The sequence below is a fragment of the Protopterus annectens genome, chromosome 15.part0 (genome assembly GCF_019279795.1).
Source record: "Protopterus annectens isolate FY-2018-M chromosome 15.part0, PAN1.0, whole genome shotgun sequence".
Taxonomy (NCBI): domain Eukaryota; kingdom Metazoa; phylum Chordata; order Ceratodontiformes; family Protopteridae; genus Protopterus; species Protopterus annectens.
In genome coordinates, this window is record NC_056749.1 from 284,993,314 (window position 1) to 285,010,253 (window position 16,940).

The following is a 16,940-nucleotide window of genomic DNA, read 5'->3' on the forward strand; positions in this document are numbered from 1 at the left end:
TGCTGTAGTGCTTTCACTCTACTAGCAGGTATTACACTTAAGGAATCAGTGACTGCTCTATAATTAATAAATATAGTTTTTAAAATTTTACTTGTTTAAACACTTGTCTTGAGTTGGTTTATAGCCTAAACAAATCTGCTATGTGCCTCAGGTGATGTATTTCTAAGAGTAACAGGACTATAAAATGAAAAAAAAGAAAACCTAAGGACTGAGTCATGCTGTGGAAATGTACCATTACTGGACTTTTGATCTGACTTCTGTAGGGTTGTTTTATATGTTTAAGGAACATGGATGGCATTTCTTTCTGCATTGTAGAACACCTCTGCTACAGTAAGGGAAAATCAAAGGAACTTAAAATTCTGCCAGGAATATTTAATATTATTTGTATCATAGCATTATAATTCCAATTCTATTATTTTTAATGTTACTTACCGAAATAATGCTTGCACACTGATTCCTCAACTATTTCAACAACCTTTCCTGTGTTTTGGCCTTAAACGCTTTTATCCCTTGAGAGTCCTGTATTCAGGTTTATGACTCAAGTTGTTTAAATGTGCTCCCTATTAGCAATCCTATTAGCTCATTAGAATCTGGGACTCATTTTATGGAAATTGCGTAAATGATGTAACATGATTTGCTGCTAACACCAAAATGCATGGAAGCTAAACAACCTTATTAGTTATGCTGTAGAGCTAGCTATGAAATTTAACATTATGCTTTGGAAGCAGAGGGTATATTCATTATAGTTGTATTGTACAGAGTCAGTGTAGGATAGTTCCCGAGAAATGTCTATAGAATAATTAGCTTTGTGACTCCTTTCATTTATTTAATGAACTGGCAGTAACAGGTATTACAAATTAACTGTCAAGCTGGGACTATTTTTCATGTTGTCCTTAATACATGTCCCCTGAACACAGAAACACAAATGCATGCCAACAGTCTTCTTTGTTTAAGACAGTGGGGCATGCTGTAACTTTCTTAAAAAGATATTAATCAGATTCACAATTATCACCATGAGTAATCTAAAAATTAATTAACAGAATTCCATCCAAGTATTCTTAGGCAAAACTGCATGCTGTATTTTATTACAAAGTACCATATTTGTGAAAAATAATGGATGCAGAATAAGGTCACATAGTTGTGCAAGTAGTGCTTATATTGTTAGACCATTGATTAGCATGCATATAAATATCATTCATTTCGCCACAGATATGGTTTATCTAATTCAAGCTCTTTTAATAAAAACATTTAAGCAACAATAATTATAAAAGGGTCTAAAATGAATACCTGTTCACTCTGCATGTGTAGGGTTTGGCCTCCTGTACTTCATTACTTACCATAACCAGTCCAAGGTCATACAACATCATCTTTGTATTAAAATAATGTCGGTGTCATAAATGACACCTTCTGCCACACCTTGTAGAAAAGAGGTTTGCTTCCTGTAAGTAATCAGTGTCAGACTGTTAGTGAAGGTGCAGTTAGCTGTTGATATTAGAATTTGAACATTTTAACACAGTTGGCAAAAGGAAATGTTTTGTCGGGATGAATCAATTTAACAAGTATGTGCTGCATGCCATATACTATACTTAACAAAACAGGCTCAGAAATAAAGAAACCTGACTGACTACAAAGAATCTATAAATATCTGCAAAATACTGTAAAAAGCAAACATAGGCTCTATCCCAAGATCACAAACATACAAATTAATGCAAAGTTGGAAAACTGATAAAAAGGTTTCCGTGTTTGCCTGCCTTAAGCACAGTTCCAACTCATATCAATGGAACTATTGCTAAGTCATCTTCACTCCTGCTTGTTACAAATGTAACAAGAAGCTTGGTGCAATTATCATCTCATACTGAGAGCTTCAGCACTTCAGCCGTGACTGCAAATGCAGAATTGGCATTCATACTGTGTCTTCATAAATCAATATCAATACAGCACTGCCATATCAATGGCACCTTCAGATCAGGCCCCCTAACAGCTTACACACAGGGCAGCTGTACCTTTGCCCCACCCTAGTTAGAGCTCTTTAAATCAAATGTACACCTGGGATTATGACAACAGGCTGTCCTCTCTTTCCTCATTCCTTGGTCCATAGATACTCACTTACTGAGTTATGATCAATCAAAACAAGTGATTGCTAATTTCTGCAGTGTACTGTTTTGGGGAGACGCTGCCATCCTTAATGTTGTCCAGTCATGGAGCTGATATATATTTATTTAAGGGTTGGGGAGGTTTACTGTCATGTGGAGTGCTACAAAGGACTTAAAACCTTACCAAAAAAAAAAACAAAAAAAAAACATTTGCTTTGAGCTGTGCTACTGGAAACAAGTGATTTTTCTGTTCCAATGAATTGTGATATCTTGACAGATTTTAAAGTGATTGCATCTTGCTCTTACATATTGTAACCTGAAAAACTTTGTGTGTGTGTGTGTGTGTGTGTGTGTGTGTGTGTGTGTGTGTGTGTGTGTGTATGCGTATGTGAATGTTATTTTTTTTCACAAGCAGTAGAATGCAGTGAAATGAATAATAGTTAAACAGTACGACACTAATAATTACAGAACAGCTAAAAAAGCCTTTGAGGACTAGTCCAGTCATGTTTGGTGTGGGCCTTAGAAGGGAGATAGCACTTCATGTACTAACAGGCTTGTAAGACCACCATAAGCAATCACTCTAGGTGAAGGCATATTGAAACAATTACTGTTATTGCTTCTGTTATCAGTATAGGTGCAGGCCAGTTGTATTTTTCTGTACAAGTGACCAAAAATTTTAGCACTAGGGATCAATAATCTAAAGTGCAGAGCACAACAGTGGATTTAAGGTGTTTCACATATGCAGACAGAGATTACAGAATCTTGAAGAGTTCCTGTTACTCCAAGGTAAAAGGTTGTCATACTTAGTATGCGTAAGTAGTAGGGCTGTGTGTGTGTGTGTGTGTGTGTGTGTGTGTGTGTGTGTGTGTGTGTGTGTGTGTGTGTGTGTGTGTGTGTGTGTGTGTGTCGTGAAACTCCATGCAAAAACATTTATAATATGTACTTGCTAAAACTAACCTTGAAACAGAAAACACAATTTCACCTCCACTGGACAATCAGCATACCCCACACATCAAAACTCTAACAACCCATTCATGCCCAGACTTTAGTAAGAGCCCTGTGGACCAATTGTCCATACATTCTGTGGTCCAGGTGAGAATCAGTGGTCCATTATTTCTCCCTAGGGGATGAGAGCTGGGTATTGAGGCAGGACACATTATGCACAGGGGAGGGTCACAAGGGCACCGACAGGCAGGTGTATGGGGGATGCACTTGCCCTCCTCCCCCCAAATCAGAGCCGGTTCCAGCACCAGGCCCAGTGGCTGACTGGGAGATTAATTTTCTTTTAATTTAAAAAATATATATATATATGTTTCTTTTTTTCTTTTCTTTCTTTTTTTCTTTTCTTTTTTTTTTTTTAAGGGCATTCTTTTTTAATAACGCCATTTGCCTCTGGTCGTACAGACGCAGAAGATGAAAACAGCTGCATCTGTGCAACTGATTGTTTACATTTTCATCTTCTGCACCTGCAGAATTTGAATTTCAGAACACATTTGGATGGCAGACAAATGGACAAGTTAGAGGTAGGTGTGTGCGTTTAAGTGTTTAAGAGGTGTTTGTGTGTGTGTGTAAGAAGTAGGTAGGTGTGTGTGTGTGTGTGTGTGTGTGTGTGTGTGTGTGTGTGTGTGTGTGTATAGGTGGAGGCAGGATTTTGTTTGAATGAGTTACTATACATTCCTTCTGGGGAAAAGCTAGCAGCAGTCTTTATGAATTTTGTTGGGGTGCACCTATTTTAAGCAATCATTAAACAGTAGCCCTATATTCCTGTTTAAACATCATTATCTCACTCTGTGTGTGTATATCTGAGTGTGTGCACACAATTGTAGCTCAAGAAAATCTGGGAGGGTGAAACTTTTTCGTTCAGAAGAATGCAAGGTTATCTGCACAATATATATATATATATATATATATATATATATATATATATATATATATATATATATATATATATATATATTCGATACATTCATACAGGGCAGGCAGACTGAGATTTGAAGGTATCATTTATTTAAATGCATATATCAAAGTCCTATACTCTAGCACGGATGTCTTTTTTTTTTCTTGGATGTGACACATACCTCTCAACTGTACAGATTTTCGCAGAATGTCCAGATTTTTGTCTCATATTTTTGGTCCATTTTTCATAAAATTGTGGTTTTCTGGCAAAATAGTGGCACATCATTAAAGAATGAAGTTAGAAAATAATGACAGACATTTGAGTTTCAGACATCATACTTTTCAGAAAATTCATGTTAATGTAAAACCTGTTGTTCTACCAACTTTCTAAATTTGTAAGTGCAATATTTAAAAATTGTCCCAATTTTTGTGCCTTTGTCCCACTTTTATATATGGTTTTGTCCAGATTACTTGCTCTAAGAGGTTGAGAGGTAATAATTTCTTTTATTTTCTGAATATTTCACTTTCTTGTGTCACTGTTATGTCATGTGATGTTACAAATGGAAATAATACATTGCATTAGTAACATGAGGTCTAATGGTAAACAGACCTTAAATATGATTTGAATAACATTTCAATCCATTAAAACAGTAGGACATTTTGTTCTGATGCTAAAAATCATCAGCAGAATAGGAAACATGCTGTTCATCAACAGGAATATAATGCTTAAATGTTTTTGTATATATTTAACGCAAAAGTGAATGAAATAATATAGATGTCCATATAATAAAACTTGTTTGGTGCTTATCCATTACTTATTTTTCTTTCCAATTCAGACTGTTCATTATTTTTATACCTTTTATAACCATTTTTTTTCACTGGACCATCTATTTATTTTTCTAATCTGTGTACCACAAGCTACATGAGTTAAATATAAGTTTAACATCCTCATATTTAGTGTTTGTTCTGTACTCCTTGGACATTGCATGCAAGAATATGAAGTAAGAATATGGTAGATATGTGTGTGTGTGTGTGTGTGTGTGTGTGTGTGTGTGTGTGTGTGTGTGTGTGTGTGTGTGTGTTTTGGAATATTTAAGTAGTGGGGTATGCCGGGGTGGCTTGCCCCCCTGCTTAAAGCAAGTAGTTCTGTTTTTTTACTTTTTAAAATGTTTTTATTAGGTATTCGATGTTACTTACTTCGATGATATGGTGTCGATTATATCATATCATATTCAAAGTTCAGTAACTTTGAGTATCTAATATAGACCCTGTTTGTTCCTCCTAAAAAGTACTGAGGTTGCTAAATAATGAAAGACATTTCAGTTTTAGGCATCATATCCTTTAGAAAAATACATAGTAACATAAATCATCTTAGCAATTTTCTAAGTTCATGAGAGCAATATTTATAATCTGTCCCTATTTATTTTAGGCCTTGTCCAGATTTCTTGCACTAAGAGGTTGGGGTATGTGTGTGAAAGTGTGAAACACCCTAGTTAGAGTTAAAAGGTGGAATTTATTTTCAAGTGCATTTTCAAAGAATTGTGAGCTTCAAGGGAAGAGAAGTTTACTGCTGCTTATGCTAAGTCTGTTTAAAATGTGCAACTGTTCTGTTTAGCAAATGTTAGCATTATTGTGATAGGGAATTTTAAAGCAGTGTTAGTAGCACAACAGGTATTGTGTCTTGATGCTGAAGGCTGTAGGTTCTACTCCCACAGCATGTAGATTTGTATTTTAAGAGGGCGGCTGCTGCAGTCATGAGAATGTCCTCCTTTGGATGAGACAGCTAGTCACTATGAACCTATTTTTCAGGTTGCCTTCCATTCCTTATTGCAATATACCAGCTTACCATTTTTTAATGCAACATAAACAATTTATTCTTGAAGGGCAGCAGACACTGAATTTGTAGATAAAACACTGAAATATAAAGTTGTTTGCCAGCAGCAACATCTTCAAATCTCTTTAATGTGGAATTATTGAGATGACTTTTACTTCTGCAAAGATTATGCATATTGACTGATGTTGGTGGATTGTAATGACAGAAGTTTGAGTGGCCTTTTATGGTTGAAATGTTCTGAATTGTGCAGTTTTATTATTATTGGTTCATATGTATTGTTTCATTGCTTACGAGAAAAAAAGTGTAAAACTATACATTTAAAACATGCTCTAACAAGTGGTGCTATATTATACAAGGGATATAATTTATTATACATTATAATTTAATACAGTCAAGAAGGTGAATCAAAGAACCTTTGCATGATTCTAGAAATGCGTGCAAGGGGCCTATGATTTGAAAACAGCCCAAAGGTAAACTTTATCCACCACTGGTCAGATGCATTTTCTTCAAATGTGGGTTTCAGTGCTGTTTCAGTGAATGTGAGTTTCATAGCTAGAGAAGTTTTAATGCTAAGCCTATTTTTATTGTAAGACTGTATTGCTTTGATTAGCAAATGTCTGAGTGTTTGTGCTATAAAATTTGAATTAAAAATTGTAAATTAAATCCAAATATCTGTAATCATTGTAGAAGTAAAGCATAAAACAGTATGCACACAGAGATTTCAACAGTGTTTATGGAGAGAAATAGCCAAGGAATGCGACGCTGGAATGGCTGGGTGGGGGCGTTGCATGGGGGGGTGCTTTGGGTTAGAACTCCCCCTGCAAAAAAATTCTGCGGGCTCCCATGGAAGGTCCTTACCTAACAACCCCACCTCAGAGTTGCTGGTGGAGAATGTTATGTTGCTGTTCATAGATGGACACAAGTGCACGTCAGTGTGTCAGGGAATACCTTTCTGGCTTGCAGCTTATGCCAACAGGCCTAATAACTGTTACTGCAGTAGTCCAGAAATCCTGCATTTGTTAGAGTTTCAGCAGGTTTAGCCACAATCCTCCCTCAGGATAGGTGAACTGACTTAGGAAGTCAGTTACTCCCTCCCCTGTCTTGGTCCTGTAAGATTCAAGGCCATTACTCAAAACTTTGTCAGCTTGGTTACAGGACAAAGAGAGACAGAATAATTCTGATTTCATTTTAAGTGGTGCCACTACTGCACTGGACCTTGACATGCAGCCACATAGATCACATGTAAAATGATTAACATTAGCTTATGCCACCGCAGAAATGTGTCAATGCCAGAGTGAAAACGTGGGTATTGTCTCTCTTACGCAAAACAAGTAAGCAAAATATGAACTTTTTTATATATTTGGCAATGTGACATTCTGTTAACTAGAAGTTTCCAGCAGAATGTTAAAGTCAGTATGAGATGGTTCATGTTCACAGGCATTTGAACACAGACATTGGGAAAATGTCATGAGAAGGTGCTGTGAAGGTAGCATGCTTTTTTAAAATTAACACCAAAAAAATGAAAAGAAAGGCAGTGGAGGGAGAAAGAGGGGAAAACCTTGAAATATGGGAAGGAAAAAAGGGTCGCAGTCATGTAAACATGAGATAATAAATATCTATATTTGTTAAAGAAGACAAAATATCCAGAATGTATTTTGAATTGACATATGCAGGTTGCTTTCTGACTCATTATGTAATAAAAAATAAAACATGATAAACAGACTTTGAATATATCCATGCAAATGAGAGTGCTCAGCAGAAATGCTATAGTACAATCTTTACAGATACCCAGCCTGTGTGCTATACCATCTTTCTTCAAAAGCTAAACTTTTAAATCCCTAATGAAGATTCTGCTGAATATAGGCAAATACATTCTGTAAAATACACAAAAAACACATTATAGCATCTCACATATTATAGCATATATTTGGCAAAATTTCATGTTGCATTAAACTAAGATAGATGTATAATTTTCTAAGAAAGCTGCTTATTTAAGCATTTATATGTATCAGAAATAAATCTGCACATTTTCTAAATGTAAGAAGGTACTCAAAGATGTCTATAGTATGGACATTACAATACTCAGAGAGACTTGAGGAACATGCCATTTTGGCTTATGCCCCATAATACTAGAGTGTAGAACAATCTATATTATATACACATTTCCTACTTTTTTGCCCACTTCTTCTCAGGATACTGAATAGATTAAATGTTCATTGGTTCATACATCATGTCAGAGACATGAGGCATATGCACATAGTCTATCTTTTACCATTTATTGCATATGTGATATCTCATATGTATATAGACACTGTTTGATCAAAAGGGTGCACCTGAGTGACTAAATCAATGATCCCCTTCCCTGCTCTCTATGAGTAAGTGTACACCTTAACCTCACACAAATATAATGTAATGTAATTACACTGGCAAGAAGAGACCTATTTCCTTTTATAAACAAGATTGCTATATAATCTGGACTCCTCATTATTATATTAGTCATCAAACATGTAGCTGGTGTGTGTTCAGAAATGTGACAATTTTATTACGCATCTTTTCTTTTTTCTATTTTGTGGATCTGCAAGATGAGATCATTTGGTTACCTTTTTGCACCCAGCTGACCAATTCATTCTTCCACTGTGCTGAGAGCTATCTGGCCCATTCGTTGGGTGTTAAGGGAGCAGGTCAGTCTGTCGATCCTGTTTACTGTATTACACCTTCTCAAGTAGCTTGGATGCACAACTGCTGCCCCCGTAAGGTGCATACAACCTCCTGGTTATGCGGGTCACCATTGTGCACTAAGAACATGATAGATTCAGTGCTATGGATGACACAGCTGGATTCCTGTAGATGTCACAAATTAAGTAAACAGAGCTGTCTTTCACAACTAAGCATGAGTTAATCTGACACCTAGTGTCTTGCATACCCGTGCTGCTGGTCAAACATGGATCATCTGGGACATCTACTGCGGAATGTTTTTTTTTTTTTTTTTTCATGCTGCTTACACCTCTTTAACTGTGTTTGGTTGAATTTCACTTTTTTTTTTACTCTGTTAGATTACAACAGTAAACAACACTAAATCTAAAGAGCATGTGTCAGGAAGAGTGCTCAGGTTAAGTCCCAAAGTACGTCCGTATGTTTAAAAGTAAGTGAGAGAGAATGTGTTTTGTTTTTAGCTTTTACTATGTCAACTTGCTTCCAGTGAATTAATGAAACCAAGCTGATTTTTTGTTGTTGCCTGTTTTCAAAGGATGCCTCTTCTAATGGGTAATTTGCTTTAACTTAGTATGAAAGTTGATGACTACTTTATATATCCAAAGTACAATATTTATGTATTTATTTCATGTGTTTACCAGGAAAGTCTGACTGGGCATAAAAATCCTTTTCCAACATTGGGCCAGGGAGAAAAGCCAATAGTAATAAAATGGAAATACTAACATATAAACAACAACAGTGAAGAATACAATGCTATATAGGATACAATAAAATAAAATACAAAATATGAGTACACAATGCAGTATAGTACACACATTATGAAATTATTGTTTGCAGCAGTTTATATTGTTTAATTTATTTATCAGTGATCTACAGTCTACTTCCCTGCATGGCACAATTATGCAATGCATTGACAACTCTACACTCATTTGTACATCTAAAAGCCCACCTGGACTCCTCCATCTAACTCAACAATTATCTTCAACAGAAAACTGGCTTAATAATTCTCACCTTCTCCTTACTCCAAAAAAATGATATTAATGCTGTTCATACCAGAACAATACAGCACACACAAGAAATATCTCTTTACTATTACCTTGACAAACAATACAAAAATAAAACTAGTTTCCCATGAAAACCTACTTCGAATCATCATAGATGACCAACTTTGATTTCATCAACATATGACACAAGTAGTAAAGAAGACACACCAAAAACTGTGCAGCCTATAAAGAGCAAAACTTTCCTCACAGACAATGCAGAAAATAGCAGTGCCTAAACCTATCCACCTAATATCACTTTTGTGATTAAGGAGAAGGTGAGAATCATTAAGCCAGTTTTCTACTGGAGACAACAATTGTCGGGTTAGGTATTGTTGTTCAGGTAGGGTTTTAGATGTACAAATTAGTGTAGAGTTGTCAAGCCATTGTATAATTGTGCCAGGCAGGGAAGTAGATTGTATATCATTGATGAATAAATTGAACAATATTGGACCTAATATGAATACCCATGGAGCACCTATGAGTGTGGGTAGGCATTGAGAGTAGTCATTTTACCATTTTACAGCTTGCTGTCTGTCCTAGAGTTAAACAGTGGAGAGGCATAAATGCTATGACAAGACAGAATAGGTTATGTAGTAGCTATTAATGGCAGACTGCCGTGCATAATGTGATTTTGATAAGTCTAGAGAAAGTGATGCTAGGTTGTTTTAACCAAGCTGAAAGCTACTACTGCAGTTTGAGTTGGAAATTATACTACTTTTAAAGAAGGGAATTTGTCCTGTTTTAGATTAATAGAAAACTGGCACTTGCATTATACAAGACATAATGAAGCTGTGTGTGTTAAACACAAGGCACAGAGTGTGAAACAGAGTGTTGTGTATGTTGATTTGTATTTTGTGAAGACACATTGAAATAAAACTGTCTTTTCTCCTGGATGGTGCAGTGGTGCAGTGGTAGTGTAGTTGCCACACACAGCAAGAGGTTCTCTGGTTCAATTCTCAGCTGGAGTGCCTTTTGTTTGGAGTCTGCATGTCCTCGCTGTGTTCGTGTGGGTTTCCTCTGGGTGCTCTGGTTTCTTCCCATGTTATAAAGACATGCAGTTGGTGAATTTCACCCCTGGCCTCTACTGAAAATTGGTTTAGTTCCAAGTCGGACTTTCTGGTTAACAAATGTTAAATAAATAATAAATATTTCACATTTTGTAAGACTTTATTTATATTGTAAGCTGGTGTGTAGAGAAAGTTTCTTTAATTAGAGTTAAATACTAGTACTAGATTGGTGGAGGATATGCACATACAAATATTATGTACAAAATGGCATTTGTGATGCTACCTAAAAAAAAAAAAGTTCTACTTGAGTTTCTTTTTTCTGTCCAGGAAGAAAAGTGTTATTTTTTAAGCTATCTGGAGAGTGTTCTGCATATTTTTCTCTCTCTACCAAGAAATGCAAGTTTTAAGTTCCTCTTTATTACAACCTGACTATTTAACAAACTCAGATGTAAAGCCTATTCCTTAATGCAAAAGGAACCTGTACTAATATATACCTTGTCTGGAAATGTTCTGTGACTGGGGAACAATAATGGACCTAATATGGATCCTTGCATCTACATGTGGATTGGCTCTAAACAAGAGATGATTATGACAGGAAAATGTTTATTCTGAACTGTAATAATCTTGTTCCCATATATATCTGTTTTAAGACCCTCATGGCAGGAGAAATGTTACCCGAAAGAAGTATGACTGTTGTTCTAATTACTTTTACTGTGAAATCAATGTGGCCTGGTGTACTGACCTGTAACTGAGGAGCTTTGGCCAAAACAGAAAGACTACTTAAGGACATGATTAACACTAGCCAGTCCCTGCAAACGTATCTACTTAGGCTGTAACAACTGGTTGTCAACTTGTCACAGCTGTTGTCCATCAACTTACTTGCAAGGTGTCTCCAAAGCCAGTGTCCTTCTAACAAAACTCAGCTAAGACACTGATGTGCCAAGGGAGACATCAAAGGTTTTGCGGCATGACAGTAGTTGCCACAAGCAAAATGTACCAGGATTCTGAGAAACATTTCAATATGGCCATCGTAGAAGGCCTATATAGACTTTGACAACATGGACTCCCTGTACTAACAAAACCTGAATTGAGAAATGTTAACAATCAAAAGAGGATTACTAGAAGTCCAGCCTCTCATGTTTTATAACTAAATATTTAGAACGGACAGACCAGGAAGGTCACACATCAATGAATTCATGCTCATTTTAAAGACTAGCTAAACCAACATATAAATAATGTAAACACAATTTTGACAATGTTGGGAGCAGACAAGTTTGGACTGGTATTCCAGAGGGTAACCATTTGAAATGTCAGGTTTTTCTAGAATGAGTATCTAAACATGGAAACTGAATGGCCAAAAATGGACTTACATATACCAGGTTTGAGATGGCCATTTCTCATAATATTTTTTTCTCTCTAAGGTACAGCAGTCCTGGAGTTTGCATATGTAAGTCCTACAGATGTGAAGGAGGGCTTCTGGCCGGCATTGGGGCATGCAGGGACACTTGCCTTCCTGCAAAAATAGAAGTTTAAAGGAGTAGAGTGACATTCACTTTGAGTGCTAATATTTCAACAAAGAGGTATTTCAGAGTAATCCTACATCATCTGAGCAGGTAAATACACTTGCAGAATGCTTATTGCTAAATAATTTCGTAACCCTAACTTAGATTGGGGTGTACCAAGGGTTGATAACAGGCTTTCAGCAAATTATGTTTGTTGCTTTATGTGCAGAAAAAAAACCTGTCATCATTTGAGTTTATTTGCTATAAAAGTTCTAGAAAAGGATATTTGTTTTTTATTTTTATTTTACGTTTGTTTACCGGGATGGTCTGACTGGGACAGTGCCCATTTTCAGTGGAGGCCTGGGGAGAAAAGCTCCAGCTTAAGCTTACATACAAAGTCATATCAATTAATAGAAATCATAGACAAAAAAAATGAGTGTTAACACATTTACATGATCTTCTTTTGGCTTTTCCCAGTTAGGGGTTGCCACAGCAGATCACCTGTCTGCTCATGATTGGCAGTGGAGTTTTACAGTGCCAAGTTGCCAGCTCGGTGCCCAACCTTCCACAGAAGGCATACACATGCACACACACACACCTAGGGCCAATTTAGAGTGTCCAATCCACCTACAGCATGTCTTTGGGATGTGGGAGGAAACCGGAGCACCCGGAGGAAACTCACATGACCACAGGGAGGACATGCAGACTCTGCACAGAAGGCACCCCAGCTGAGGATTGAACTGGAGAACCTCTTGCTGTGAGGCAGCAACGCTAACCACTGCACCACCGCGGCTGCCCTAACACATTTACATGATAAAAATTTAAAAACAAAAATATACACACAGTATCAAATAGAACAAGATTTTAAACACTGGAATACAGACAAATATATGGTTGAATGTATATATGTGGAGGAACATAACATTAATTAGGAAATTAAGTAGGGAGAATCACTTAGGCAAAGTAGTGCATAGTTAGTAATACTTCAGTGGTGAGAGTTGCAGCTAGGAATGTAAATACTTATAGAGAAGTAGTGTTGTTAGCAGGGGTATGTTAACAGAGTTAGTACGTACAGCCAAATTTTATAAGTAGTGCTAAGTAAATAATTAACCCAGGGTGTTACATGTGCAAAGTAAGGATTCAAATAAGTGTCTTTTGAGAGATATTTTGAAATTATTAAGATTGCTTATGGATTTAATACTATGTGGAAGGGTATTCCAATTTTTGTCAACAAAGTTAAAGTAAAGGGAATTGCCTGCTGTATTGGATACTTTGGTTGCTTGGAGTAAGTCTTTGTTAGATTATCGAAGATTATGAATGTTAGAATAGGGTTGTAGAAGATATTTTAGGGAAGGTACATTGTCAGGATTGTGCATTATTTTGTGAGTTATGATTAACTGGTTATATTTCATAACATGAGGTAGGCCCAACCAAAAAAGATTTTTGATGCATTGAGAGTGATGGGTTGAATGTGTGGAATCTGTTGCAAATTTGGCAGTCGTATTGTAGCATGATTCTAATTTACTTCTGACTTTCTGAGGTTGGTAAGTATGGTAGGGCTGCATACAAGAGTCAGGAGAGAAGGTAGGTTCTAGCTATGGCTATTCTTGCAGTATCTGTTAAGAAGGTTTTGTGTCTATACTTTGTTCCCATTTTCTTGTGAACCTTTTTGATTGTGTTAGAAATGTGTATGTCAAATTTTAGTCTGTTGTCAATTATGATGCTTAATAGTTTATTTTGGGAATATGGGAAAATCCTAGTATTGTTACTGGCAGTGATATAAAAGTTAGCTAGGTAGTTAGTAGGTTTAGATGGATGAAAGATCATAGGTTTGGTTTTATTAGGGCTGAGAATGAGTTGTGAGTTTGCTAGACACTTTTCAATATCAGAGAAGGCTTTTTGTGTGACTGTGAGAAGATGAGTTATTGTGGATGCTGCACATATGAGGTCTGAATCATCTGCATATTGTATGTCAGATGCTTGACAGGAGGTAGTATTAAGATCATTTATGAATATGCTGAAGTAGAGGGGCCCTAGGATTGAACCCTGTGGGACTCCAAGTGTAACAGGAAGGAGTTTGGATAAATCGTGCTTCCATTTTTCAGCATGCTGATGGCTAGATAGATAACTTTGAAACCAGTTAACAGCATCAGGGTTGATATTAAGATTATTCGAGTCTATAGCAGTTCAACGAAACAGCTGAAGTTCGAACACCATATGTTCGAACTTCTAACCACAAAGTATAAAAACTTTGAAGTCTTAGAACAGCGACTTTTTTCCCAGGGAAAAAAAATCGCTGTTCCAAGAAACACACACAACACAGGCACACCAAAAAAAACTGCAATCCACACACAAACACTCAAAATCCTACATCTAACCCTACACTAAACTGTGCATACACTACTATCTATCCACTTACCTTAACCCAAACCCTAACCCTAAGGTCCGTCACTATCGCACACTCACCTGACCTGCGCCCTAACCCTAACTCACCTATCCCGCCCTAACCCTAAAGTCTGTCACTATCGCACACCCACCTCACCCACGCCCTAACCCTAACTCACCTAAACTGTGCCCTAACCCTAACTTCCACACAATCGCACACTTACATGAACCTGACCCATAACTTCACACCACAGTCCTGATAATCGCAAAGCCACAGAAACGGCCCACCAAATTATTCCCCTGGGAAAGAATTCGGTGTTCCATGGCTTCACGATAATCAGTGTTCGATCGTCAGCCATTTCAACGGACTGATATAGACCCAGATTGTTCAGAGTGGACAGTAACTTAGGATGTGAAACTGTATTGAATACTTTAGACATGTCCAAAAGACTGAAAACAGTATTTTGCCATCATCTCTGAATTTATTTATAGTATTAGTGAAACTTAGAAGGGCTGTAGTTGTGCTATGATATGGTCCAAATCCATGCTGTGATGATGAGTGGAGATTATTGATTAGAAGGTATTTAAGAAGCTGAAAATTGATACATCTTATCAGAATTTTAGAAAGTGGAGAAAGTATAGCAAAGGGATGGTAGTTTGTTAGTTCTGTTGAACTGCCTCCTTTATGTAATGATGTAATATATGCAATTTTCCAAACAGCTGGGACATACCTTTCTGTTATAGAGCAGTTTATAAGTATTGACACAGGGAAGGCAATAATATCTGCTGTTAATTTTAGATATTCTGCTGGTAAGTTATCTGCTGCCAGTGAAGTGGGTGTCAACTTCTTTAATAGTTTGTTTTGGGACTGTCTGAAATGAGAATGCATCTACAATATTGATTGGGTTGTTGGGTGTTGGCATTATGATAGACTTGTTATTCTTAGTCAGTGCTAAAACACTTTCAATGAAGAATATGTTAAATTGTTCAACAATATTATTTGTGTTATCAAGTAAGTTGGGGGGGGGGTTGTGTTTGGCCAGTATGAAATATGTTATTGATTGTGTTCCAGAATTTTTGTGGATTCATTCTGTATTTCCATTGTAAATTAGAATAGTAGTGTTATTTGTCTAGTTTAATTTGGTGTTTGGAACTGTTTCTAAGTTGCTGGTAAATTAAATGGTCTTGAGGGATTTATTTTTTGCCCAAGTTTGCCATGTTTGTCCCATTGTTTTAGGAGGGTACGAGTCTCATGGGTTAACCACGGTGTGTAGTTGGCTTTGACTCGAACTATTCTTGGAGGTGCAAGTCTGTTTAGAATAGTAAGGAAGGTGTCATCGAAGTGCTGCACAGCAGCATCTGACGGCAGTCTGTTTAGAACAGTAAGGAAGGTGTCATTGAAGTGTTGCACAGCAGCATCTAAGGCCAGTCTGTTTAGAATAGTAAGGAAGGTGTCATTGAAGTGTTGCACAGCAGCATCTGACGGCAGTCTGTTTAGAATAGTAAGGAAGGTGTCATCGAAGTGCTGCACAGCAGCATCTGAGGGCAGTCTGTTTAGAATAGTAAGGAAGGTGTCATCAAAGTGTTGCACAGCAGCATCTAAGGCCAGTCTGTTTAGAATAGTAAGGAAGGTGTCATCGAAGTGTTGCACAGCAGCATCTGACAGCAGTCTGTTTAGAATAGTAAGGAAGGTGTCATCGAAGTGCTGCACAGCAGCATCTGAGGGCAGTCTGTTTAGAATAGTAAGGAAGGTGTCATCGAAGTGTTGCACAGCAGCATCTGACGGCAGTCTGTTTAGAATAGTGAGGAAGGTGTCATTGAAGTGTTGCACAGCAGCATCTAAGGCCAGTCGGTTTAGAATAGTAAGAAAGGTGTCATCGAAGTGTTGCACAGCAGCATCTAAGGGTAGTTGCTTAAGAGGAGTCCAGTCTATTTTTTCAAGAATATTACGTAGAATCTGTAAGTTAAACTTTTCTTAATACGAACTTGGTGTAAGTTGATTAGTAAGTAGGTTCCAAAGTGGTTACTTAAGTGATCTGGGAGACACCCTGCTATTTGGTAATACTGGGGTTTATTAGTTAAGAACCAGTCCAAAATAGATTATCTCTTTTCTTGTCAATTCTAGTTGGGTGAGAAATAATTAGAGTAAAACCATGGAAGTTTAGGTAGTTATGAGGATTGTCAGAATTACATGTCACCCAGTCTGTGTTAAGGTCTCCTGCAATAATGTTTTCCTGTGATATGGCTCTTGTGATATTTTGGAGAAGGATTTCAACTGTATTGGAATTGTTTCCTGGAGGGATGTAGATGGCTATTATACTTATGTTTACAGGTTGTAAGTTGAGCTTGTTTCTAAAGATAATTGCTACATCACCTCCCTTTTTTTCTATTAGCTCTTAGAATGTTGTAACCAGGTGCAGTTATTGCTATGTCTGGTAAATGTGGTTTCAACCAGGTTTCAGTAAGGA